The sequence below is a fragment of the Ovis aries genome, chromosome 14, assembly GCF_016772045.2.
Source record: "Ovis aries strain OAR_USU_Benz2616 breed Rambouillet chromosome 14, ARS-UI_Ramb_v3.0, whole genome shotgun sequence".
Taxonomy (NCBI): Eukaryota; Metazoa; Chordata; class Mammalia; order Artiodactyla; family Bovidae; genus Ovis; species Ovis aries.
Window position 1 is genome coordinate 14,962,104 of NC_056067.1, and position 27,913 is coordinate 14,990,016.

At 45.9% G+C, this 27,913-nt stretch overlaps 1 long non-coding RNA gene across 3 annotated transcripts in view; it reads left to right on the plus strand.

Annotated features, from left to right (window-relative positions):
* Positions 1–13,950, plus strand: part of LOC132657733 (uncharacterized) — a 41,876-nt gene extending 27,926 nt beyond the window's left edge. For all 3 annotated transcript variants that reach the window (XR_009596283.1, XR_009596281.1, XR_009596282.1), the window contains 2 exons: positions 1,124–1,424; positions 10,999–13,950. This is a non-coding gene — a long non-coding RNA (uncharacterized LOC132657733). The remainder of the gene's footprint in view (positions 1–1,123; positions 1,425–10,998) is intronic.
* Positions 13,951–27,913: the final 13,963 nt, after the last annotated feature.

Genomic DNA, 27,913 nt, shown 5'->3' on the forward strand with positions numbered 1-27,913 from the left:
GCAGCTGTGAAATTAGAAGATACTTGCTCCTTGGAAGAAAAGCTATGACAATCCTAGACAGCATATTAAAAAGCAGAGACATTACTTTTCCAACAAAGGTCCATCTAGTCAAAGCTATGTTTTTTCCAGTAGTCATGTATGGATGTGAGAGTTGGACTATAAAGAAAGGTAAGTATCAAGGAATAGATGCTTTTGAACTGTGGTGTTGGAGAAGACTCTTGAGAGTCCCTCGGACTGCAAGGAGATCAAAACAGTCCATCCTAAAGAAGACCAGTCCCGGGTGTTCATTGGAAGGACTGATGCTGAAGCTGAAGCTGAAGCTGAAGCTGAAGCTCCAATACTTTGGCCACCTGATGGGAAGAGAAGACTCATTTGAAAAGACCCTGATACTTGGAAAGATTGAAGGTGAGAGGAGAAGGGGACGACAGAGGATGAAATGGTTGGATGGCATCACATGTGTATCAGATGTCCATGATGGCAACTCATGGACATGAGTTTGAGTAAGCTCCAGGAGTTGGTGACGGACAGACAAGCCTGGCATGCTGCAATCCATAGGGTTGCAAAGAGTCAGACACTGCTGAGTGACTGAACTGAACTGAACTGAAAAATGACTTAAAGGGCAAAAATTTTGAGAAATAAGGATACTCAGGATTGATCTACCCATACATCCAAAAAGGAGCAGACACTACCTAGTCTCTAACTAAGCAGAGATCCAGAAGAAAGCATATCTTGGCCATCCTTTTCAGAGGGGAAGATGGGCTTCATAAACTATTTAAGAAGAGTTTTAGATTTACAGAACAGTTACAGAGATACTACAGAGAGTTCCCACAAACCCTTCACCTCATTTCTCCTAGTCTTAATATCCTACATTGCCATGGTAAATCTATCACAACCCTAAGATCTAACTTGGTACAACTACAAAATGTAGTTGATTTATAATGTTGCATTAGTTTCAAATATACAACATAATGACTCAATATTATTATAGATTATACTCCATTTAATGTTATTAGAATATATTGGTCATATTCCCTGTGCTGTACATTACATTCTGTATCTTATTTATTTCATACCTAGTAGTATGTTCCTTAAGATCCTTTTTCTTTGTGTTGTCTCTCATCAGAACCCTCTTGCCACTGCTGCTGCTGCTGCTAAGTTGCTTCAGTTGTGTCCGACTCTGTGCAACCCCATAGACGGTAGCCCACCAGGCTCCCCCGTCCCTGGGATTCTCCAGGCAAGAATACTGGAGTAGGTTGCCATTTCCTTCTCCGATGCATGGAAGTGAGAAGTGAAAGTGAAGTCGCTCAGTCGTGTCCAACTCTTCGCGACCCCATGGACTGCAGCCCACCAGGCTCCTCCATCCATGGGATTTTCCAGGCAAGAGTACTGGAGTGGGGTTCCATTGCCTTCTCCGCTCACCGCTGGTAACCACTAATTTATTCTAAGAGTCTGTTTCTGTTCTACTATATTTATATTTTAATTTTTCATATGTTAAAAATATATGAAAATATACAGCATTTGTCTCTCCTTCTCGACTGAGCATAATCTCTTCCAGGTCCATACACTGTTTTTTCTGGCCTTCTTGCGTGGCATGTGGGATGGTGGATCTTAGTTCCCCAACCAGGGTTTGAACCTGCATCCCCTGCATTGCAAGTCTGATTCTTAACCATTAGACCACCAGGGAAGTCCCAAGATTTCATTCCTTTTTGTGGCTGAGTTATATTCCATTGTGTGTATATATGTATGAACACTGAGGTGCAATATATCTTTTATAATTAGTGGGGTTTTTTTGGATATATACCCAGGATTGGAATTGCTGGATCATCTTGTATTTCTATTTTTAGTTTTTTGAGGAAGCTGTATACTATTTTCCATAATGTGGCACCAACTTACATTCCCACCAATAGTGAACCAGCGTTCTTTTTTTTCCACATCCTCACCAATATTTGTTATTTGTAGACTTTTTGATGATAGTCATTCTGACGAGTGAAGTAACACCTCATTGTTATTTCAATTTGCATTCCTTTAATAATTACTGATGTTGGGCATTTCTTCATGTGTCTGTCAGACATCTGTATATCTTCTTTGGAAAAAATATCTATTCAGATCTACTGCCCGTTTTCTGATTGGGTTGTTTAGGTTTTCATGAAAAATACCATTGATATTTTATTAGAAGTTACATTGAATCTAGTCATTTAAAAATATTAACTAATCCAATTAATGAATACAGTATACCTTTCCATCTGTTCATGTCATCTTCAATTTATTTCATCAGTGTCTTAATGTTTTCTCAGTACAGGTCTTTTACCTCCTCAGGTAGATTTATTCCTAGGTATTTTATTCTTTTTGATACCTTGTAAATGGGATTGTTTCCTTAATTTCTCTTCAAATAGTTTGTCATTAATGTTTAGAAATGCAGCAGATTTCTATATATTAATTTAGTATTCTACAACTTTTCTGGCTTTATTGATGAGCACTAGTAGTTTTTTTGTGACATGTTTAGGATTTTCTATGTAGAGTACCATGCATTGTGCATGCCAAGACACTTCAGTAGGTTCTGGCTCTTTTCATCCCTATTGACTGGAGCCCTCCAGGTTCCTCTGTCCATGGGATTCTCCAGGGAAGAACACTGGAGTGCCCCCCTCCAGGGGATCTTCCCAAGCCAGGGATCGAACCCGTCTCCTGAGACTCCTGCATTGCAGGTGGATTCTTTACTAACCACCAGGGAAGCCCTCATATAGTGTCATATCATCTGCAAATAGTGACAGTTTTACTTCTTCCATTACAACTTGGAGATCTTCTATTTCTTTTTCTTTTCTGATTGCTATGGCAAGAGCTTCCAACAATTTGTTCCTCCCCCCAAAACTTTGTTGAATAAAAGTGGCAATAGTGGACACCCTTGTTTTACTCTTTATCTTAGAGGAAATACTTTCAGCTTTTCACCACTGAGTTTGATGTTAACTATAGGCTTGTCTTTCACATAGCTTTTATCATATGGAGGTATATTTTCACTATACCTACTTGTTCAGAGATTTTATCATAAATGAATGCCGAATTTTGTCAAAAGCTTTTCCTGTATCTATTGAGATGATTGTATAATTTTCATCCTTCATTTTCATAATGTGGTGTATAACAATGATTTGCAAATGTTAAATAATCCTTGCATTTCACAAATAAATCTCGTGTGATTATGATATCAGTTCAGTTCAGTTGCTCAGTTGTGTCTGACTCTTTGCGACCCCATGAATCACAGCACGCCCAGCCTCCCTGTCCATCACCAGCTCCCAGAGTTCACTCAGACTCACGTCCATCGAGTCAGTGATGCCATCCAACCATCTCATCCTCTGTCGTCCCCTTCTTCTCCTGCCCCCAATCCCTCCCAGCATCAGAGTCTTTTCCAATGAGTCGACTCTTCACATGAGGTGTCCAGCGTACTGGAGCTTCAGCTTTAGCATCATTCCTTCCAAAGAAATCCCAGGGTTGATCTCCTTCAGAATGGACTGGTTGGATCTCCTTGCAGTCCAAGGGACTCTCAAGAGTCTTCTCCAACACTGCAGTTCAAAAGCATCAATTCTTCAGCGCTCAGCCTTCTTCACAGTCCAACTCTCACATCCATACATGACTACTGGAAAAACCATAGCCTTGACTAGATGGACCTTAGTTGGCAAAGTAATGTCTCTGCTTTTGAATATGCTATCTAGGTTGGTCATAACTTTTCTTCCAAGGAGTAAGCGTCTTTTAATTTCATGGCTGCAGTCACCATCTGCAGTGGTTTTGGAGCCCAAAATAATAAAGTCTGACACTGTTTCCACTGTTTCCAAATCTATTTCCCATGAAGTGATGGGACTGGATGCCATGATCTTCATTTTCTGAATGCTGAGCTTTAAGCCAACTTTTTCACTCTCCTCTTTGACTTTCATCAAGAGGCTTTTGAGTTCCTCTTCACTTTCTGCCATAAGGGTGGTGTCATCTGCATATCTGAGGTTATTGATATTTCTCCTGGCAATCTTGATTCCAGCTTGTGTTTCTTCCAGTCCAGCATTTCTCATGATGTACTCTGCATATAAGTTAAATAAGCAGGGTGACAATATACAGCCTTGATGTACTCCTTTTCCTGTTAGGAACCAGTCTGTTGTTCCATGTCCAGTTCTAACTGTTGCTTCCTGATCTGCATACAGATTTCTCAAGAGGCAGGTCAGGTGGTCTGGTATTCCCATCTCTCTCAGAATCTTCCACAGTTTATTGTGATCCACACAGTCAAAGGCTTTGGCATAGTCCATAAAGCAGAAAAAGATGTTTTTCTGGAACTCTCTTGCTTTTTCCATGATCCAGCAGATGTCGGCAATTTGATTTCTGGTTCCTCTGCCTTTTCTAAAACCAGCTTGAACATTTGGAAGTTCACAGTTCACATATTGCTGAAGCCTGGCTTGGAGAATTTTGAGCATTACTTTACTAGCATGTGAGATGAGTGCAATTGTGCGGTAGTTTGAGCATTCTTTGACATTGCGTTTCTTTGGAATTGGAATGAAAACTGACCTTTTCCAGTCCTTGTGGCCACTGCTGAGTTTTCCAAATTTGCTGACATATTGAGTGCAACTTTTTCACAACATCATGTTTTAGGATTTGAAACAGCTCAACTGGAATTCCATCACCTCCACTAGCGCTGTTCGTAGTGATGCTTCCTAAAGCCCACTTGACTTCACATTCCAGGATGTCTGACTCTAGATGAGTGTGAGTGATCACACCATCATGATTATCTGGGTTGTGAGGATAGTTTTTGTACAGTTCTTCTGTGTATTCTTGCCACCTCTTCTTAATATCCTCTGCTTCTGTCATACGATCCTTTTAATGTATTATTGAATTCAGTTTGATAATATTTTGCTAAAGATTTTTGGATCTATGTTCATGAAGGATATTGGTCTTTAATTTTTTTCTTGTGATGTACTGGTTTTGAGATCAGAGTAATGGTGGCCTTAAGAAATGAGTTTGGAAGTACTCCCTCCTCTTCTATTTTTTGGAAGAATTTGAGATGGATTGGTATTAATTCTTCTTTCAGTGTTTGGTAGAATTCATCAGTGAAGCTGTCTGGCCCCCTGTAGTTGTTTGTTGAACTATCTTACCTTTAACATATTAATTCTAGTTTGGACTTCGGTATATAGTATGATGAACTAATGTGGACTCCCCCCTCTTGCTTTAACTTGTGTCTCTTTGTGACCCCATGGACTATACAGTCCATGGAATTCTCTGGGCCAGAATAGTGGAGTGGGTAGCCTCTCCCTTCTCCAGGGGATCTTCCCAACCCAGGGACTGAACCCAGGTCTCCTGCATTGCAGGCGAATTCTTTCCTAACTGAGCTACAAGGGAAGCCCACTTTAAATAGTAGGGTTCAAGGGCAAGCACAAAATAAGCAGATTTCCCTGGGTGCCAGCAATGAAGAGGAGTTCACACTAGATTGCTGCTCATGAAAGTCAGCACCATGATGGCCCAGGGACACTGGACCTTGACACTGACTGAAACCGTTCATTGGCCACAGCCAGACAGGGCACATGGCCTTCAGCCACAAGGGGTAGGGACCTGGAATCGATGCCTATGTCAACTTGGGTTCTGAAATGGCAGCATCTCTGTGATTAGGGAACCCAGACCATTACATACATACCCTAGCATGGGGGTTTATCCTGTCAAGACTCTGGATAGAAAAAAAAAAAAAAAAGGACTTTTTTGAGAAACTGAAACCCCGAGCCTTCTCCATGCAAGGATGTGGAACCCAAATTTACTCTTCCTGCTTGTTTTAGCAATGTAGAGCCAATAAATTGAGAGAAACTAACCACAGACAGGTGAAATACTTGGGTGTCCAGCAAAGAAGAACTTAGACTTGCTCTGTGTGGCTATTTTCACATACCATAGTCCATAGAACATGTGTGAAGGCATACACATAGACATTTGCAAAGAGTCAGACACGACTGAGCACACACACAAGGGTATAAAGCATGCATGCACGTGTGTGCGCGTGCACACACACACACGTAACCCCCCCCCCCCCGGGAAAGATGGGCTCACATGTGAAATTCATAGACCATTAGAGAATAGGAGCAGACACAGTCACAAAAAAGTCAGTACCCCTGAGAATCTGAGATAGCTAACAACAAGAAAAAAGACCCTACAGAAAAAGAATAGTCAGACTTGATGAAATAAAAGAATCTCAGATTGAAGAAGCAGCCTGAATATGGAGTCAAACATATGTGCCTTTGAAGTATTTGTTTTGTCAATTCAGGTTTTCATAAATTGAGTGTTCTTAAAATGGAGCCTATCACACACAAGGAGTACCATTTGGAAATGGTTTTGGAGCCTTGACTAAAGAGATCACCACTTTTCAGATGCCTGGACAAAGACTCAGCCCAGAGTCCTAAGACTTTGGTGGCCCACTGGATGTCTTTTCTCCCTAGTCTGCACAGGACACTGGCTGTAGGTAGATTTAAGAAAGATCAGAGTAGCTGAAAATGAGTACTGGGCAGGGGGACACAGCCAAGCTGACAAGAGAGCTGCCTGCATGGTCCTGCCCTGCCTGTGGGCTGACTGTGCTAATGGACAATCACAAGGAGAACAGGAGGGACGTGCTCCCCATCACCACAGCCACGGATGTGCTGCCTGAGCCAGTCCACTGGGTGAGCAAAGGAAATCATGGAGACTGAGAATTGGAAAGTTGAGGATGTGTGCCAGCAGAAATCTCCTGCCAGTAACATTTTCCTTCAGAGGAGCGGACGTTTGCAAGGAGAGAGGATTCAGCTGCACTGGCTCTGCAGCACGAAATGGTTGCACTGGCTGTGCAGCAGTCAGCTGGCTATTCAGTCTCTGAGACGTGATCAGCCAGTTGCTCTAGTCATCCTTCAAGGTGCGGCTGCAAAGTCCCCTCTCGGTGAAACCCCTCTCCTCTCCCCATCCCTAGCTCAGTCATGTCCCTTCCTCAATGTGCCTTTGGTTTCTGTCCATATAGTGGCAGTCTAGTGACCACAGCAAAAAGGTCACAGTGGCTAAAACCTGGGGCTAGTACTTAGCATGTCGTTGGTCCCCAAGTCCAAGTGATAGAATGTCCAGACAAGCAAGGCCAACCATACTCCATACATTATCGTCTCCGCCATACACGCAGTTGTACCTGTTTAGTTGCTAAGTCATGTCTGACTCTTTTGTGACCCCATGGACTGTAGCTGTAGCCCACCATGCTCCTTGAGATTTCCCAAGCAAGAATACTGGAGTATTCCCAGTACCATTTCTTTCTCCAGGGGGTCTTACTGTATCTCCTGTATTGGCAGGCAGATTCTTTACCATTGACCCACTAGGGACAACCCCATACATGCAGGAACTAAATTAACTTGCACTTATGAAGTTGGTTTACATACAGTCTTGATCAGGCAAACCGAATTAGTTTAGTAAGAAGAAACACAAAGATCAAACACATTTCCTGACATAGAATAGACAGGAGTTAATTGACTAAGTTTTGCTCTTCATTAAAAAGTTTTATCATCATTTATACCGTCAGAACCATGTGTCTGCCTTTCTTAGTGAGTTGTTTTTTTTTTTTTTAACTCTGTGGGCCATTTTAAACATATTTTCTGGCCAACTCTGAAGGAAAGAGACTCATCAAGAGAGCCAATAATTCATTTTTAAAGTTTAAGTTTAGCAACATTATTATTTTTAATATAGAAAATTGAAACATTTACTTTAGCTATTAAGTTAGTGATTGCTCCTTGAGGCTTTCTGCAGATGGTAGTGGAACAAGAGGGTTATAGTGTTTGAATAGAGAGGAATACAGTCTGCATGAAATAAGTCATTCTTTAGATAAATTCCTTGACTTATTAAAAGTGGTTCTTATTGTAAATGTAATTTTTGAATTGGGAAAGGCATTAGAAGCATAATCTAGCACTCTCCAGTGCTGAAATCAGAGGTGGGACAAGAAGTTCATTTTAAAAATCCATTTATAAGCTCAGCAAGTCCCTATTCATAAGCAGCAACTTCTGTCCTGAATTGGTTCAGACTCGCAGCTCTGACTGCAGACATGGTTCTGTTCTAGAAAGCTCCCACATGATTCCAGTCTATTAAAGCCTTTGAGGGCATAAAACTGTATCTTTAAAGCAGCTCTTGCTCTAACTTCCCTGCCAGAAAGGAGCCTATAGAACTCCAGGAACTAATCTTGGAGGATGACAAGGCAGACATCTCTTCCTATCAAGCCACGTGTGCTAGGCTGAGGCATGTATTATGTATCTTTCTGTACAGATGAGATGAAAGATGCCCAATTTCTGTTTCTCGGTGGCTACAGTATGAGAGAGGGCACAGCGCCAGAGGGGTCTGCAGTGTGTGAAGTCCCAGAACAAATGCTGTCTTATGACAGAGATTTGGTCAATAAATAAAGGACTTTTTCTGTTTAGATGTCAAAAGACTTGATTTGAGATAAGACAGGCATGATGTAAAATACAATGGCTAACTAATTGTTTAAGGTGAATGGTGAACGTGGGCCCAGCTCACAGACAGCCTCATGGGGCCATTTTGTTTGGATTTGGGGGAATACAGTGGCCCCCCATAAATGGTGCTCAAACTTAGATGATCTTCAGAGTCACCCAGGGGACTTTAAAAATACAAATTCCTAATTTACTGAATTAGCAGTGGGTGGAGGGAGCCCAGGAATATTGAGTTTGAGAACTGCTGAACTCTGGAGAAAGAATTTAGGCTTAGGGACAGATAGATCTGGTTTTGAATCTTGCTAGTGTGATCTTGAGCATGTTTCCAGACTCTTCTGAACCTTAGAACCCCTAAGAATAGTAACTTTGGGATGATCAGTAAAGTATCTCAAAAAGTTTACACAGAAACTAGACATTATTAGGCACTTGGTAATTGTCTCAGTCCATTCAGGCTGCTATAACAATACACTAGCTGGCTTAAACAATAAACATTTATTTCACACCTTTTTGAAGGCTGAGAAGCTCAAGATTAAAGTAAATTTGGTGTCTGGTGAGGATCTGCTTCTTTGGTTCATAGACAGCTGCCCTGTAACTACACATGGCCAAACGGACAAGGGAGTTCTCTGGGGTCTTTTTAATAAGGGTATCAATCTCATTCAGGGTTTCCCTCATAGCTCAGTTGGTAAAGAATCTGCCTGCAATGCAGGAGACCCCGGTTTGATGCCTGGGTCAGGAAGATCTTCTGGAGAAGGGATAGGCTAACCACTACAGTATTCTTGGGCTTCTCTTGTGGCTCAGCTGGTAAAGAATCTGCCCACAATGCAGGAGACCTGGGTTCAATCCCTGGGTTGGGAAGATCCCCTGGAGAAAGGAAAGGCTACCCACTCCAGTATTCTTGCCTGGAGAATTTCATGGACTGTATAGTCCATGGGATCACAAAGAGTCGGACACGACTGAGTGAATTTCACTTCACTTCACTTCAATCTCATTCATGAGGTCTCCATCCTTATGACCTAACCATCTCCCAAATACTCTCACATTGGGAGTTAGGATGTTAACACATGAATTCTGTATGGATGCAAACAGTCTACTGTAGGCACCATGGGCTACTCCCTCCTCATGCCCTTTGGGATTCCTGCGGATGTGATGATACTCAATTTAACCATAATCAGAGAGCCATGTAGAAGGTCAAGAAACTGGATGAATCAGACAGGAAGTGTTTGACATCTGGTTAATTCTGATAACCTCAGGTTGAACTTGATTGGGAGTGTGGCTGCCCAATCAAAGGCCAACAGCAGCTAGAAGGAACCAGTTAAGCAGGCTGGCAGAACCTCAGGGCTTCTGATTCACCGAGTGATATAACTCCTTTTGGGTCCCTCAAGCATGCTATAATCATGCCTCATGCATGTAGGCCCTCGATATCTTTATTTTTATTTATTTATTTTAATTTTTTATTTTTACTTTATTTTACTTTACAATACTGTATTGGTTTTGGCATACATTGACATGAATCTGCCACGGGTATACATGAGCTCCCAAACATGAACCCCCTCCCACCTCCCACCCCACATCATCCCTCCAGATCATCCCTGTGCACCAGCCCCAAGCATCCTGTATCCTGCATCGAACATAGACTGGCGATTTGTTTCTTACATGATAGTATACATGTTTCAGTGCCATTCTCCCAAATCGTCCCACCCTCTCCCTCTCCCTCAGAGTCCAAAAGTCCGCTCTACACATCTGTGTCTCTTTTAAAGTTAACTTGATTCTCACCGTAATGAGTGGGAGGCAGACAGCAACTAGCAGGCCTAGGATCTTGAGGTGCAGACACTGAGGGAACTCAGAATAAACATGACCAGGCTTCCTGGATCGTCAGTGTTACTCAAATCCTGGAGGAAGCAGCATCATTTTTACAGTATTACTAGTTGGTGGGTTTTTGTTTTGTTTTGTTTTTTGAGTGTTTTCTTTGTGCCAGGCACTTTTATCCTAATAACACTCCTATGAGAAAATCCTGTGCTGTAAATACTAATATCATTCTTGTTTTACATATGAGGAAAAACTGAGAAATAGAGAGGCTGGGTAACTGTTGAGAGTACAGATTATGAGAGAAGGCATTCCTGGCAGAGGGCACAACATGTGCAGAGGCCCTGAGGCCAAAAGGAACACAGTACATGTAAGGGGAAAGGCCAGGACAGCTACTGTACAGACTGTAAAAAAGCAAGGGCCGTCAGCCCATTAGGCCTCATAGGGCACCATGATTTTGTCTATTCTCATGATAGCATTGAGAAGTGATTGAGACATTATTTTTAATTTAACTTCCATTTTAGAGTTTTAAAAACACATGCAAAAGTAGAAAGAAAAAGATCACAGATTCCTATATATTAAGGTTGGTGCAAAAGTAATTGTGGTTTTGCATTGTTGAACTTTGCCATTGGATATTAGAATACATTCTTAAAGATATGTGGTTGTGTTATTCATCATTTTGAGGTACATTTCTTGCTTTATGTTTTTTACTCATGAAATATTACTTGCTGTTTATGTATTTTAGACTATGGAAATGATATTAGACAAAAAGGAAATCTGAACGGTTTTCTTGAGTTCAAAATGGATCACAAAGCAGCAGAGACAACTTGCAGCATCAACAACACATTTGGCCCAGGAACTGCTAGTGAATGTACAGTGCAGCATGACTCAAGAAGTTTGGCAAAGGAGATGAGAGTCTGGAAGGTGAGGAGCATAGTGGCTGGTCACTGGAAGTTGATAACAACCAACTGAGAGCCATTATCAAAGCTGATCCTCTTACAACTACATGAGAAGTTGCCCAAGAACTCAATGTCGACCATTCTATGGTTGTTTGGGATTTGAAGCTAATTGGAAAGGTGAAAAAGCTCAATAAGTGGGAGCCTCATGAGCCGACCACAAAGGAAAAAAAAGTCCTTTTCCAGAGTCATCTTCTCATATTCTATGCAACAACAATAAACCATTCCATGCAATGAAACGAAGATTTTATATGACAACTGTTGATGACCAGCTCAGTGGTTGGACCAAAAGAAGCTCCAAACCACATCTCAAAGCCAAACTTGTACCAAAAAAAAGGTCATGGTTTGGTAGTCTGCTACCTGTCTGATCCTCTACAGCTTTCCAAATCCCAGAGAAACCATTACATCTGAGAAGTATGCTCAGCAAATCGATGCACTGATAAATGTAATAACGGCAACTGGTATTGGACAACAGAAAGTGCCCAGTTCTTCTCCAAGACCACAACCGACCACACGGTGCACAACCAACGCTTTGAAAGTTGAATGAATTGGGCCATGAAGTTTTGCCTCATCTGCCCTAGTCACCTGACCTCTCACCAACTGACTCACTTCCTCAAGCTTCTCAACAAGTTTTTTCATGGAAAATGCTTCCACAACCAGCAGGAGGCAGAAAATGCTTTCTAAGAGTTCATCGAATCCCAAAACACAGATTTTTATGCTACAGAAATAAACTTATTTCTCCTTGACAAAAATGTGATGGTTGTATTTTGATTAATTAAGATGTGTTGAGCCTAGTTATAATGATTTAAATTCAGGGCCTGAAACCATCATTATTTTATGGTTTGGTACCATAAATTACTTTTATGGTACAGGGATGGTACCTAATACCATCACACAGCTTCAACAATTAACCCTGAAAATGTTTCAAGCAGGAAAGTGATATGATTAACTTTATATTCAAACCCACCAACCAACCAGCCCTCTGGCTACTGTGGAGAAGGAGTTGGAGGGAACGAAGTGGACATGGAGAGACCAGTTGGGAGGCCACTGCAGTAGTCCAAGAGGGACAGTGTCATGGTGAGGTGAGGATAAACCAAGGGCAGTGGACAGATTCTGGAGGAATGAATATGTCAGTGTCAGCTTCCCCCAGAAGCAGACCAAGAGACAAGGATTTCAGCTCAAGTAGTTTATTTGGGGTCAGGAAATAGAAACAGGTGAATGGGGAGGAGAGACATGGAAGGAAGGAGGGAAGGCAGCCAGTGTCTTCTCAAGCCAGCTACCTTTTTAGCAGGACCAGTGTGCAATTTGCAGGGCTGGTGCAAATGAAACTGTGAGGCCTTGTGATCATAAATTATTGAGAAATTCAGAATGAAAACAGCAGAGTGTTTAGCCAAGCACAGGCCCTTTAAACAATGGAGTCCCATGCATATCGCAAGTCGGTGAAGCCCATCCTGCCTTTGGGCAACTGAAGCTTAATCCTGCAGGAAGCTGGGTGAAATGAGATAAAACACACAGCTCAGAAGAATCAGAGCGCCATCAGTCAATGGCCAAAGGCTGCTCCTGGAGTGTTCCACCTTCCTGGCGTTTCCAGGCTGCCCTGCCTAGAAGAATGGATTCCCCTGGCTTCTTCACGTAGATCCTGGAGGCTGGAAGTATGCCAGCGTCATTACGACATGGTCTGTTCTTAGGGACACAGGTTGGACAAGGATAACTCCAAAAGGACACAGGTGACTTTCAGGTTTCTGGCTTAGGCATTGGAAGGGGTCAGAGGGCCCTTCCTGGAGACAGGGAGCACTGGAATGGGAGTAGGTGGGGGAAGCACTGGAGAAGGAGGTTGCTTTGAACATGTTGAGCCTGACTCATCCACATGGAGATGTCAGAAGGCAGTAGGAGTTTTGGCTCTTAGGCTCAGAGGAAATGTCTGGCTGTGGGTGGAGATGGAAGTACCAGGGAGAGAGAGCAGTGGGCTCTAGGATGCCAGGCATGTCCACAGCCGGGGTGAGAACACTGGTCAGCACTCAGGATGCGCAGTTAACTAAAGCAGAAAGCTGCTGCCTTGGTCCCTGCTCCTCGGACCCTGGCTTCCAGACCAGGGCAACTCAGGTGGACACCTGCCTGCAGGTTTGTGCCATCTCTCTGGAGGGAGGCTGAAGCCATCACCCTCCTCAGGCTCAAGTAAATGGCTTCCTGTCCTAGCCTTGGAAGAAACAGGGAGCAGATGACCTGAAACTATCAGTGTCTGCTGGCCCCATAGGCACTCCCCCAGCCCAGGCAGAGGCAGAGAGGGAAATGTTAAAGTCACCCACGCAAACACTAGTTTTCCCATCCTTACCTCAAGTTTCTGTTTCATAGGTTTTCTCTGTGCAAATGAAACCTTAAGCTTACTGTGAATATTAAAACAATGAATTTCACCCAGCAAATGGAGACAGCGAAATGGCTGAAGTTGTACAGAATCCAATTACCAAGAGCAGTTAAATTGTCCAAATCTCGGTCTGGGGGTGTTCGTATGACATAGATACTCTTGCATATTTCAATGTCTATTTAAAGAAAGGGTGCCCAGGCTCCATTAGTGTGGAGAGAGGCTCCTGGAAGCCACATTATTTCTCATCATTAAAGTCAGTCCGAGTTTTCCAACAAAAAGGAGGATAAATGAATCGGACCTGGCAGGCCCGGCAGCCAGCTCCTCAGCCCAGTAATAGCTCCCTTATTGTTCTTTCCCATTAAAATGATGGTAAAACAAACCATATGGCATTTACTGTTCTTGCTTTTAGAAAAAGACATTTTACCATGGGGCCCTGGAGAGAGTGGAGGGGCCCTTGAGCCCTTCCAGGGGCAGTCACAATAATGGCAGTGGCCATGGGTCAATCTTGCACTTTCATGCCCTTACTTCAATTCTTCCTGGGAAGAATCTACTTTTCCTGTGTTTATAAAAATATACACATATGAAACCACCTCTTAGGTGTTGGTGTGGGCAGGTTGCAGTGATCTGAAAAAAAGCCAGAGTATATTTACACAGAAACATCTAGATGAAATACATTCTATTTGTCATTATGGAATATTAAACATCTGGCCTGCTGATTAATTTTTTACTTTTCAAACCAGCATTTTTGGCATGGTACAGTCACAGCTTGAGAGATTCTTCACAGCCAATGCCATGGCTGTTCTACTTGAGTGATATTCAAATACTGAACATCAGGTTTGGCATGAATGCCAGCCCCAAATAGCCGGCATCGATGTGTACTAGCCGGTGGCAGTCCTGGCTATCCTTTCACTCTGTGAGTGGAGGGAAGAGGAGCGGACACTGAAGTAAGACTTCAGATGGCATTTCCATTTATCCTAAGGCCTTGCTCTAACAGGAGGTGGAATGATGCTGGTGAAAATGCTGAGTGTTAGGTGACCCAGCATCCCCTGGGAACTCAGCTCCTAGGGCTGGTGCTGGCCTGTCTGCTCACTCCCAGGGCAGGCCTGCGGCCACTGGCTGTCCTCCCGATACCAGAGCAGGAGAACACAGGTACCAAGGACTTGGAATCCGAAGATGGATAATTTGTGATATCAAAAATGACACTCTAAATTGGTTCCAAATACAAGGATATTTCGTGATGGTGCTGGCACTGATTCTCTCACACAGCTTCATGCTTCAAATGTTTTTCAGCCAAATAAAGAGGCCTAATAGCCATCAAACTCCTGTCCAATATAATTACTGTAAATCATTATAAATGAGCTCTAATACTGCTAGGAACATAGATGCTCGGCCATGGTCACGGGAAATGAGGCCAAGAGATTGTTTCTCTGAGGGAATGTGAGATCACACTGTGCTCTCAAGACTCACCTGAACCTCTGTTCAGAAAGCAAAGGAAATATCCCCAAAATGTCTTGTGAAAGAGTGCCATCAAAGGTGGGAAAACAGTGGAATGCAATATCATTCCAGGAGAAAAATGAGTGGCTACACCCCCCAGGAATCAGTGTTTTAACAGTTGTCACGGAAGAAAGCGCTGAGGCTTACAGAGCACTGACTGGGTTGCGAGGTATCATTCTAGGGACTTGACACCAATTACCTACCTTACGAGGTAGGCTTGGAGGTAGCCGTCCCAGGTTGCAGCTTTCCCTCTTGACACCCATTCGGTTCACACCAATTGTTGATGATACCCTCTAGGTGCTTTTGGTTGTGGTATGTGCTGGTGTGCCCTGCAGACACAAGTTTGAAGATGTTGAAGGGAGGGCCACTGGTGGGAGGGGACAGGAACGAGGGGAAACTTCAGGAAGAGAGAGGAAAGAGGAAAGTGGTGGAGGAATGGTAGGGCTTATGCTTTTACCTTGTATAACTTTTTTTCAGTCCTCAAATTTCACGTGGGTAAAGTCTATCTGTATTTGGCTGGTAACAATGTTGCTAATGCATGTGTGATTACAGTCCCAGGGAAGCAGGGCCCGGGTTGCAAAGGTCAGCATTTGAGCAGAACCTTGAGAACAGACAAGCCTCTCCTTGTTGTCACCCACACCTCACCACCATGATGTGGATGTAAATTCCATGTAAAAATATGAAGTTTGCATTACTGGTCTCTGTGGTCCCAAGCAGGATTTAGACTCAGACCACTGCCCCCCACCCCACACCTGACCTGCCCCAGGCTCCTCTGGGAACCTGCCTGCCCAGCCTCCCTCCAGTTTGCCCCCTCCTTGTTAAGATGGGCTCCATAGGGCCATTACACTCAGTAAGGGCGCCAGATTTAGCAAATAATTTGCAGGACATCACTTAAATTCAAATTTCAAACGAACAACAAAAACAGTTTTTAGCTTAAGTATGTGTGCACCCTACAGTATTTGCTGCTGCTGCTAAGTTACTTCAGTCGTGTCCAACTCTGTGCGACCCCATAGACGGCAGCCCACCAGGCTCCCCCGCCCCTGGGATTTTCCAGGCAAGAACACTGGAGTGGGTTGCCATTTCCTTCTCCAATGCATGAAAGTGAAAAGTGAAAGTGAAGTCGCTCAGTCGTGCCCGACCCTTAGCATGGACTGCAGCCTATCAGGCTCTTCCATCCATGGGATTTTCCAGTATTCTGGACTTACTTAAACAAACAAAAGGAAAAAAAAAGTTTTTTTCATTTATGTTTATCTGAAATTAAAATTTAACTGAGACGTCCTGTGTATTATCTGACAACCTAATACCCAGCCTCTGAGAGACTTCTTCAGCTCCAGCAAGCCCAGGTCCTCCCAGCTGGTTCCTGGTTTATCTGGAATTCATTGATCCGGGCTTCAGAAATGGCCCGAGCAACCCCCACCTCCGACCCCTGGCCCAACCGCTGTGAAGAGAGCCCCGTGCCAGACTGGGGGGTGAGACGACCTGGCAGGGTCTGCCTGGGTGAACCCTTGGTTCCAGTTCCGTGGGAGCGCATCACTGTTATAACGTGGGAAGCTCCAAGTACGAGTGCCGCCTTTAACTCTCGAATTGAGGTGGGCTGGGGCGGAAGGCTCCAGGAGGAGGTGGTCTCGGAGGGGGACACCCCGCGGGAGGGCTGCACCTGGGCGCCGGGAGAGCGGGGGCGCGGAGCAGGGGCGGAGCGATGCCGCGGGAAGCCCAGCCTCCTGAGCTCATCGGGTAACGCAACCACGGCCGGGCCCCGACTCTGGCCACCAGAGGGCGCGCTGGCTTGTGAAATGATTCTCCGCCACCAGGAGGAAAACGCCCTGCGTTTCATTCGGGTTAGAGGTTCTCTTTCTTTGCTCTGAAACTAAACGAGAGAAAACCGAGGGTACATCCCCTCCTCTGTGACAGCGAGGGGTCTTCCTGAAAGCCCCATGAGAGCAAGGGGCTCAGAGGCACTTAGGCGGTGGGCAGGAAGTACTGGACTGGAGGGAGGGAGGGAGGAATGGAGAAAGGAAAGAGAGAAGAAAGGAGGGAGGGAGAAAGGAAGGCAGGCAGGCAAGGCAAGGCGGGAGGGAAGAAGGGTGGAGGAGAGAGGACAGGCCGTTGTTCTTGCTGGGTCAGGACCCACATGGTGATCTCAGTGGTCCAGCCCAGGGCTTGACACACCAAAGACGCTTGATGAAACACTGGTTGAAAGAGAGAACGAGTGGCCCCCCAGGAAGGGAAGCACTGAGAACCAAGCATTCAGGGTACTGATGGTGGTCTAGAGGGAAGCCTGGGAAGGAGAAGGGGTAGGAGGGCACAGGAGGGAAGGGGAACATTTCAGAAAGAGAGAGGCGTAGTAAAAGTGGTGTAGAAATCACACCATGGCTTTCACACTCAGACTGTATAACTTCTTTTTCAGACCTCAGTTTCCACATCATGGATGTACTTGGCACTTGCCACCTGTTAACAGTGTTGCTCATGAATGCATCCTCTCTCTCCTACTGAGGTTCTCCAGGGCAGACCCTGCCAGGTCATCTCACCCTGAAGAGTCTGGCACAGGGTTCTCTTCACAGCCAGTGGGCAGGTGGGGGATGCTTGGGCCATTTCTGAAGCCTGGGTCAATGTCAGTTCAGTTGCTCAATCGTGTCCGACTCTTTGCGACCCCATGGTCTGCAGCACGTCAGGCTTCCCTGTCCGTCACCAACTCCCAGAGCTTGCTTAAGCTCATGCCCATCGAGTCAGTGAGGCCATCCAACCATTTCATCCTCTGTCGTCCCCTTCTCCTCCTGCCTTCAATCTTTCCCAGCATCAGGGTCTTTTCCAGTGAGTCTGTTCTTTGCATCAGGTGGCCAAAGTATTGGAGTTTCAGCTTCAGCATCAGTCCTTCCAATGAATATTCAGGGTCAATGAACTCCAGATGAACCAGGAAGGGGAGTTTATCTCACTGGGAGGCCCTGGGTCGGTTTGGCCTGTAGGAACTGAGGGGAGGTCTCCTAGAAGCTGGGTAAGAGCCAGGGTTGTCAGACAAAACACTGGATGGCCCAGTTCAATTTGAATTTCAGTGGTCAAAAGAGAAAACATGTGACCATGTGACAGTGCTTTGTAAACCATAAAATGTGTGTGATAATGAGGAGCTGTCGGCTAGTATCATTGTTAATCTCTTCTTCCCCTAAAAAAGTCAGGACAGTGTGTTGAATAAAAGGAGGAAAGGAGGGAGGGAAGGAGGAAAGAGTGAAGGGAGAGGAGAGAAGGCAGGAGGCACACTCTAGGTGTGATCAGCATTTCCTCTTCCCTTCTGTCCATTTGCTAAATATTCTAGGGACCCAGGGCTTTGATTTTCTTATTTCAGGTGAGCAGGGTTCTTCATTATGCAGCTAGCATTTACTGAGCCCATGTTTCTGCCCTCACAAGAGGGAACCTTCTAGTGGGGCACAGCCTGTACCCCACACAATTCCCCCTAGGTCCACAAGACCTCAGTTTACACTTCTATAGGAAGTTTCTCCTGTCATCTAGGCAGCTAAGGGATGGGATTGATTTCTCCATTTCTCCATTTTAGAGACAGGAGGCAAGGTTCAGGGACCCCAAGTGCTGCCCGAGGTGACCACAGAGAGTGGTCAGACTAATAGCCTCTTTTCAGACTAACACTCCAAACATAGTGATCTGATAAGTGCATCAAGAGGAAAGTGATCTTGTTTGTGGAATAAATGAGAACGCTGTGGAAAACTGGAAACAAGCGGGGTGAAGCGGCTCCATGCCTCCAGCCCACGGAAGGCTGAGCCACTGCTCCCCTTGCTTGTCTGTTTCTGGGGTGACTGTCGTGGCTCGCACAGTTGTGTGCCCTTCGTGCTCTGCCAAGCCTCCCACACAGAGGATCGCTTAATCCCCATAGCACCACGGACAGGCCCTCAGGTTGAGTGACGTCTCCAGGGCCGCACAGCTAGAAGGTAGGGACTCTGAGCATAGGGCTCTCTGAGTCTTGCTCAGGCTGTGAACAGTGCCCGGGACTTGCAGATGTGGAAAAACTGATAGTTCTTACCTGCCAGATCTTGACGGGGTTCTCTCTCTGAGCAGCCCTCTCGACTGCAAAGCAGCTCTGTGTGTGCTGACCTGGCAAAATGCCTCTGAAGCCTTGATGAGTGAGTGAAAAGGGAAGTTGTGGAACTCTGCAGCCCAGTGCACTGGGAACAAAATGTCCCATGGGCTCATATTTTTGCTTCTGTGAGGGATAACTCTGAGCGGGTATTAACCGCTGTCTCCGGTGGTCACCTCCACGGGGAGTGGAACTGAAGAGGTGGAGGGTAGGGAGAACGTCCAGCATTCTGTGATATTGGCTGCTGTCTGAGTTTCTTGTAACAATCCTTATCCTTCAGGAACGTTGGAAATGGAACGTTTGTAACAGGGAAAATGTAGAGACAACCCAAAGGCCCCAGGCCAACCCTGGAGGGCTCCCCGCTCTGTCTAGTTAGGCTGCCCTTCCAGCCCAGCCTGCAATAGGGTTGAAGGTGAGACACATCTAAGGGTGGGAATCAGTCCAGAGTTGAGTCAAAGGAAAGAGACTTGTGCGGCCATGGCAGGGACCCCAGTGGCTGCTGTGTGAGCATGCACACACACACGTACCAGGCCTGTTACCTTCCTGCCCCCAGCACACGCCTCTGATCTGGCCTCTGCTTGGGGTTGAGGGCTCACATGCAGTTCTCTGCCCCAGGCCAGTCCTGGGACCCCCCACTGCCAAGCCCTCTCCCTGACTTTGCCCCTGGCCTCACCCTGCTGACAGGACTGGGCTGGGAGACAGGGCTTAGGATTGTCTGGGTCCTGGAAGTTCAAGGCCCTGGGCAGCCTGCAGTGGTCCTGGGCTCCTTCTCATTCTTTTTCTCAAGGGGGAAGAAAGCCTTCCTTCAGCTCTTTCCACAAGCCTCCCCTTCTGTGTGAGCTCTGTCTACTTAGGGTCCCAATTTGGTGGGAAGTGTGTTGGTAGGTGTGGACACGTGTGTGTATAAACCTCTGGAGTGGGTGTTCACGGTGGTTATCTCTGGGTGGAGGATTGTGGGTGAGCCTCACTTGCTTCCTTCCTCACATTTGTGCTTCATGTTTGTTTAATTTGTCTTTTAAAGTTTGTCTTTTAAAGTCTCACAGTCCCTGAGACAAAATCATCCAGAGAGAAAGCGCGAGAAGGAGAGTAAGAGAGATACATGAAGGGCAAGAAGGAGGGAAGGAGAAGAAGCAATGAAGAGAGGAAAAAGCACAGGGAGAAAGAGAGGGTCAGGGGAGCAGAGATGAAGGAGGTGGAGGCAAAGGGCAGAGGAGAGATGGGGAGAGTCTTGCAGGGCCTGGGCTGAGGCCTTGATGTGCCCCCCGCCCCCAAGAGTGGCAGCAGCTGGTGTCCTCCAGATGGCACTGCAACCCCTCCAGGCCAGCTCCCAGGCATTCCAGCTGTGTTACACCCCGAGCACCTCTGCTGGGGACGGAGGCAGCAGATGCTGCAGGTGGCTAGAGCCCAGCCTCCAGGTGGAGAAGCTGGGTGTTAGAGACAATCCTCTAGGGTCTCTCGCACTTTGCACATTTCATGAGCAGAGGCTCTGATTGCATTTTTTCCAGATGATCATTTTTAGGATGTTTGAATAACAAACAGCCTTAGAAGTGAGTGGTAGTGTTTCATTTTGGAGTGAAGAGTAGACAGACATGCCCACTGCACATTATAGAATGCTCTGTTCCCCTAAGTTCTGGATTCCTCTTTTGGAGGTTTACATTGCAAAATACGCACAGCTTTCTGTTGTACACTAGAGTCTTTGTTCTCAGAAGCATGGGAGGGCAGTGTTGCCTAGTGGTTAGGAGGTCAGCCTCTGAGCATAGACTCCAATCCCAGCGCTGCTGTTTAGTGTGTGTGACCCACAGAATGTGGTCTGAGAGCAGACTCTCAGAAAAGAAGGTGGGAAGAAAAATACTTGGCAACTTTTATTTAAAATGAACACAAGGGTACCAGTGAGTCAACAGTTTTACTCCTAGGTAGCTACCCAACAGAAATACAGCCATATGTGTGCTGAAAAACAACTCCTAGAATGTCCAAAGCAGTGGGAACTACCCCAGTGTTCATCAGCAGTAGACGCTGCACAGGACAGAGTTCTGTGCAGCAACGGGGACCTGCAGTAATATTCGTGAATCTCACAGACACGTGGTGGAGGAGCCAGACACAGTATCATGTACAAGGTAAGACTCCGTGCACATAAAGGACAGAAGCAGGCAGAGCTGAGGGAGCTGGTAGCAGTCGGGATGGCTGGCGGGCACCCTTTGGGGTCAGATGGAAGGAAACACAGGGGATGCTTCTGGGAGTTGGTCGTTGTCTGTGTCTTCAGCGCAGGGCTGGTGGTGCAGGTGTGAAAGTTGATGACATGACTTTGCCTATGTAAATTATTTTCCAGTAAGAAGTTTAAAAAGTGGGAAGGGGTGGTTAGAGATAGATTTGTTTAGTTTCAGGGGACTGAGTTCATTTTGAGCCTGGAAAGGATTCTTTCAGAAAAATCCTTACCATCTTATTCATGATCAACAATGGGAAGAGATGGATATCAGTAACATGAGCCAAGAGAGATTTAGGTACCTCCAAGGAAGCTTCGTCCACAAAATGGGTTACTTATAGAAACAGGCAAATGACCCTTCATCCATGAGCTGTACTTTGGGTTTTTCAAAGCGTTTTCACATTTATACACTCTTCATGCACTGAATATGAAACAATTATTTTGACTGGGACTGCCAAAGAAGGACACCAACTTTAGGAAAGTCCTTGATAAAACAGTTCAGAGGTGGAAGGTAATATCCTGGTTTAGAAGGTGACAGTGAAGCAAAGAGGCATCCTACTGCTCTACATAGAAATGCAAGGAGACTTTAGGTGGGCCTGGGACAGAGGAGAGGAAAGGAGGTGGGATGGGCAGTGCCAGGCAAGAGGGCAGGAGGCTGATTCTTCACAGGAGTCCGTAACCCTTATACGATGTACTGTGTCCTGGGCGCGTCATAAGCGGTGAGTGCACACACACACGCACACATGCACACATCATGAAGCTTCTAATCTTTACTCTGTAGGGAGGTAATATGAGGTCACTTGTTTGTCCCAGGTCACATGCCCAGTAAGTGGTGATGCTGGGACCTGAGCCTCCACGGGGCCCCCTCAGTGCCTGAGCTGTTAGCCAGTAGGCTACGTTGCCTCTCTGTGTCTTAGAAAACAGTCTAATATGCTATATGTGGTTGTTTGTGATTGACAGAGTAAACCACCTCTTCCCCGGCCCCCATTTTCAGTAAAGTCTCACATGTAAATGTCTCCTGGGAGCCTTTAGGGAGGTGCTGAGTTGCACGTTGGGATCAGCACTGATCAGATACCACAACAGCCACGGGAGTGAGATAGGAATGAGCAGGAGAGGCCAGCAGGGGCAGGAGGTGGTCCTGAGTGCAGCCATCCCCAGGGAGTCACAGAAATCTTGGGGGAAAATACTGAATTTCCTATTCACAGGGGATTGAAGTCCCAGCCAGTTTAAATTTTTTTTTTTAATTTTTATTCTTACTTTATTTTACTTTACAATACTGTATTGGTTTTGCCATACATTGACATGAATCCACCACGGGTGTACATGAGTTCCCAAACATGAACCCCTCTCCCACCTCCCACCCCATATCATCTCTCTGGATCATTCCCATGCACCAGCCCCAAGCATCCTGTATCCTGCATCAAACATAGACTGGTGATTTGTTACATGATAGTATACATGTTTCAATGCCATTCTGAATATATCTACGTAAAGAAACTAAAGACCTATATATAGAAAACTATAAAACACTAATGAAAGAAATCAAAAAGGACACTAATAGATGGAGAAATATACCATGTTCATGGATTGGAAGAATCAATATAGTGAAAATGAGTATACTACCCAAAGCAATCTACAGATTCAATGCAATCCCTATCAAGCTACCCTCAGTATTTTTCACAGAACTAGAACAAATAATTTCAAGATTTGTATGGAAATACAAAAAACCTCGAATAGCCAAAGTAATCTTGAGAAAGAAGAATGGAACTGGAGGAATCAACTTGCCTGCCTTCAGGCTCTACTACAAAGCCACAGTCATCAAGACAGTATGGTACTGGCACAAAGACAGACATATAGATCAATGGAATAAAATAGAAAGCCCAGAGATAAATCCACACACATATGGACACCTTATCTTTGACAAAGGAGGCAAGAATATACAATGGATTAAAGCTGTTTTAATTTAAGTTTCAAAGAACAGTGTCTAACTCAGCTGGCATCTGGGTTATACACACAGCAACTGTGAGAGATGGGGAGAAAGGCTCTGTGAGCCCCATTTCACAGAATAAATTAACCCCAGACAGATTCAGAAACCCATCCAAGGTCATACACAGGGTTGGCACTGAGGGATTTGAACCACTTCGGCTAAGAACAACTGGGGAGTATCACAGTTCAGTTCAGTTCAGTCGCTCTGTCATGTCCGACTCTTTGCGACCCCATGGACTGCAGCACTCCAGGCCTCCCTGTCCATCACGAACTCCCAGAATTTACTCAAACACATGTCCATTGAGTTGGTGATGTTATCCAGTCATCTCATCCTCTGTTGTCCCCTTCTCCTCCTGCCTTCCTTCTTTCCCAGCATCAGGGTCTTTTCCAGTGAGTCAGTTCTTCACATGAGGTGGCCAAAATATTGGAGTTTTAGCTTTGGCATCAGTCTTTCCAGTGAATATTCAGGACTGATTTCCTTTAGGAAATCAGACTGATTGGATTTCCTTGGGGAAGAACAGTGAAAATACAGTTCTTGTCACCTGGGTCCCCAGGCTGCCCCACTCCAGCCCTTTCCAAGGCTGGGAAAGGTCATTCAGACCTTTCTCTTCATCTGTGAGTTGCCTGCATCCTTCTGATAAACTACATTCTTTGGCCTAAGTAAGCCAAGGGTTTTTCCTTAGCTTGCCGTGACTTACCAGGTGGATATGAGGCCAGTCCTTTGCCCGCCTCACCTGGCCCTGGGCATGCAGCCCCGCCCCTCTCCTGGAGGAGCTCCTTGTCAGGAGGGGAGCCTCAGGTGAGCCCCCCAATGACCATCATCTTCATGAGCTGGGATGAGAGCAGTGGAGGCTGAGGGAGAATGAAAAGTTCCTTCCTTTGCAGTGACGGGACTCAGATCTATAAATAGTCATCAGAAATAAAGCAGAGAAAGAGAGAAGTCATTTGTGGGCTCACACTTAATTCAAAGGTGTTCTTTTTCTTCCTCTGAAATAAGCTATGTGATTCTTTTCAAACTGAAGAAACCGAAAACCATCTTGAATTTCCAAAGAAGCTCTTCAGCCCCCTCAAGGCCTCTCAGGTAGGGAGCCACATCTTAAGAGGCCCTCATCCAGGGGGTGTGTGCAGGCAAACTGCTTCCTGGGTGTGGAAGAGGGAGCTGAGCACTGGGCCCCTTCCCTGCTTCTCCCTCCAACAAGGCGCCCCAAGCAAATCAGCACCGGCAGCCAGAGGGGAGAAATTCATTAGCAGATCTGGTTTTGCATAATTTAGCGGTTGGCATTAGCAAATTAAGTCTGCTTGGCCTCCCTTGTTGTAATGGCCTTTGGGGTGGGGAAAACACCCGCTCATAATCCCAGCAGTTTTCTGGAGCTGATAATTAATAACAACAACAATAAAGTGCTAGTAAGACGTTGCAGTTCCCCCTTCTCAGGTTTTCATGCATGCTGCTCACAACTGTAGCAAAGGAAAACAAGTCTGGATTATTGTCCGTTTGATGACCAAGAAACTGAGGTGGGGGTGGGGTGGGGTTCAGCTGGGGAGGAAGCCCTCCTCTCTGCTGCCTGGGGAGTGTTAACGGGCCACTGAGTGACGTCAAGAGTACTGGGATTCAGGCAGGACTGACAGCTGAGGCCCTGCTCCATGCACAACCCTCTCAGTGGGAACCTTATTCCTCACTTGGCTACAGCAAATCCTATTAACAACATCAACAATAATAAAGCCAATATTTGTGGATTACTTCTGGGCACCAAACTATTTACTTCACTATCTCATCATTAAATTGCAACCACCCATGAAGTGGTCACTGATGTCAGCATCAATTCACTGTGAGGAAATGAAACCTCACAGAGGTGTAACAGATAACAACTGAATTGACTTCCTGGCCCTCAGTGAGTCTCCTTCTCCACTTTCCTTCTCTAGCCAATGGCTTTGCCTATGTCATGTTGCCCTGCCCTCTTGGTAACCTGATTGGGCTAGGAATGGGCTACTGACATGAGCTTGGCCAATCAAAGCCCCCTTCTTGGATTTGACAGGCTGGAAGTAAGGCAAGGGAGCAGTCCCCCTCTGGTGATGGCTGGAGCTGTGGCAGCCTTGTATTTCCTGAGGCTGGAGGTTGACCGGCCCCCTCCTCACCCCAGAGGAGCAATTGGAGATTTGTTCCCTATGGATTAATACTTCAAGATGAGAATAGCAGGGAAATCAGGAGAGGAGTCTGGGCCCTGCTCTGATAGAAGATAAGAGACCACGTATTTCTCATTCTCAAAGTCAGAAGACCTCCCTGACTACACATGTGCAGAAATGTTCCCTGATGGTCAAAAGGCAAATGATGATGACTATCCATAGGCCTCTTCAGAAGAATCCATGTTGGCTAAGAGATGCATGTACACGCATGGGAAGATCCTGAGATATACCAAATATGGACTCTGAACCAGGCAAATCAAAATAGTTGGCCAAAGGAAATCCCAAAGAAAGTGATTTAAACCTCTATGAGGGCGCAGCTCTCTCTCTGAGTCTGCCTTTATGTCTATCCAGAGGTGCTGTACTCTTTTTTGTCCTAATAAATACTTTGTTTCAATCCTTTTTGTCTTTGTGGAAATTCTTTTCCTCAAAGCCAAAGAGCCAAGGCCTGATCACTGACCACTGGTCTAGCACTAGCATTTGGTGCCCTCACCACTGTGGCCTGGACTCAGCTTCTGACCAGGAATCGAAACCCTGCTTCAAGCCGCTGCTTGCTGAGGCCATGTGAGGTCACTCCTGTGTGGAGGGAGTCAGGAACAGGCAGGGCAGGGTAGGCCACACCCTGTAGTATTTGAGTCCTTTATTCTGGTTGTCCCTGAAGCACATGAGTGGTGAGAAGCCCCAGGAGCTCCCAATAAACCCCCTTCTTCTGGAGCTTGTTGGATCCAGGTTTCTCTCTCTTGAAGCCACAGTCCTCAGCGTGGTTCCCCAAGAAGAGTGTATGTGACAGGGACTGGAGCCTCATTCCATCTGCACCAGTGTCCAGGGCCTCCTGGGCCTCTCCCTTCGAGGCATGTCTGGGGGGATGGGGACAGCCTTGATGGGCCACTAGTTCTTGGTGTCACCCCCCTCCTTGGCAGCAGGGCCTGTAAGTCCCCCTGCCTGCAAAAGAGCCCCAGGGAAGGACAAGTGAGCTGAGGCTGAGTCCTCAGCTGAAGCCCCAGATCACTGCACTAGGGGAAATGCTCAGGTGACTGGCGGGGCTGGCCCTGTTGAAACTGTTCACCTCAGATTAGGACTTGGACCTCGCCAAAACCTAAGCCAAAGCCTCCGTCTTCCAAATGAGATCACATACCTGGTTTCAGGACCTAATGATGCTCAGCTCCTTGATATCTTGTTGTAGAAAGAATTCATTGAGAGACAAAGTGATGGGTAAGAAGTGGATTTATTTAGAGAGAAACACTCCATAGACAGAGTGTGGGGCATTTTGTAAGGTGTAAGTGAGTGAGTGAAGTCACTCAGTCGTGTCCAACTCTTTGCGACCCCATGGACTGTAGCCCACCAGGCTCCTCCATCCATGGGATTTTCCAGGCAAGAATACTGGAGTGGGGTGCCATTGCCTTGAGAGGCCCTTAAATCTGGTGTGCTTAGTTTTTATGGGCTGAGTCATTTCATAGGCTAATGAGTGGAAGGATTATTCCAACTGTTTTGAGGAAGAGACGGAGATGTCCAGGAATTGGGGCACTGCCCACTTTTTGGTTTTTGATGGCTGGCCTTGGAACTGTCATGATGTCTGTGGGTGTGTCACTTAGCTTGCTGTTGTCTTACAGTGAGAGTATACTGAGGCTTAAGGTCTAGTGAAAGTCGACTCATCTACCATCTTGGATGTATTTAAAGATTGTACCCTGCCCCCCATTCTCTCCTCTTTCACTTTGGGGCTTTGAGATTTTGAGAGGAGGGAGGCCACAGCCATCTTGGTGTGAGGGGTGGGGGAGGTGAAGATGTCTATGAACCAGCCTCTGGCCATTGCTCCGAGCCCAGCCTGTGTTGTCTGTGAAACCCCCTGGGGGCTCTCACTCCACAGCCTGGAGGGTCCCCAGCTGTCCTCGTCTACTCCTGGGCCTCCCTGAATGGTATGAGCTGGTAAGTGCTTTCCAGGCTTGCTCTCTCTCCTCATCCCCCAAGTCCCTTGTGAAAAGAGGGCCTGGGGCTCCTGCTGGACTGAAGAATTCCCCTTTTGGCCTCCTGAGTTGGCAAGCCAGAACATGGGGGCTGTGCTTAGATTGCTCAAACCTTGGCTCTGCCACCCACTGGTCTTGTGCCCTATAGGGATGTCCTTTGACCTCTCCATGCCTCAGGTTTTAAAATTTGTAACAAAAAAGAGGACAAGGACAAAGTGACTACCTGCCTTAAGGAATGAGTGTTAGGACTCAAAGATATTATAAATAAAGTGTTGTTTAGCCCCTAAGTCATGTCCAACTCTTTTGAGACCCCATAAACTGTAGCATGCCAGGCTTCTCTGTCCATGGAATTCTCCAGGCAAGAATACTGAATGGAATGGGTTGCCATTTCCTTCTCCAGGGGATCTTCTCAACCCAGGGATCAAACCCGGGTGTCCTGCATTTC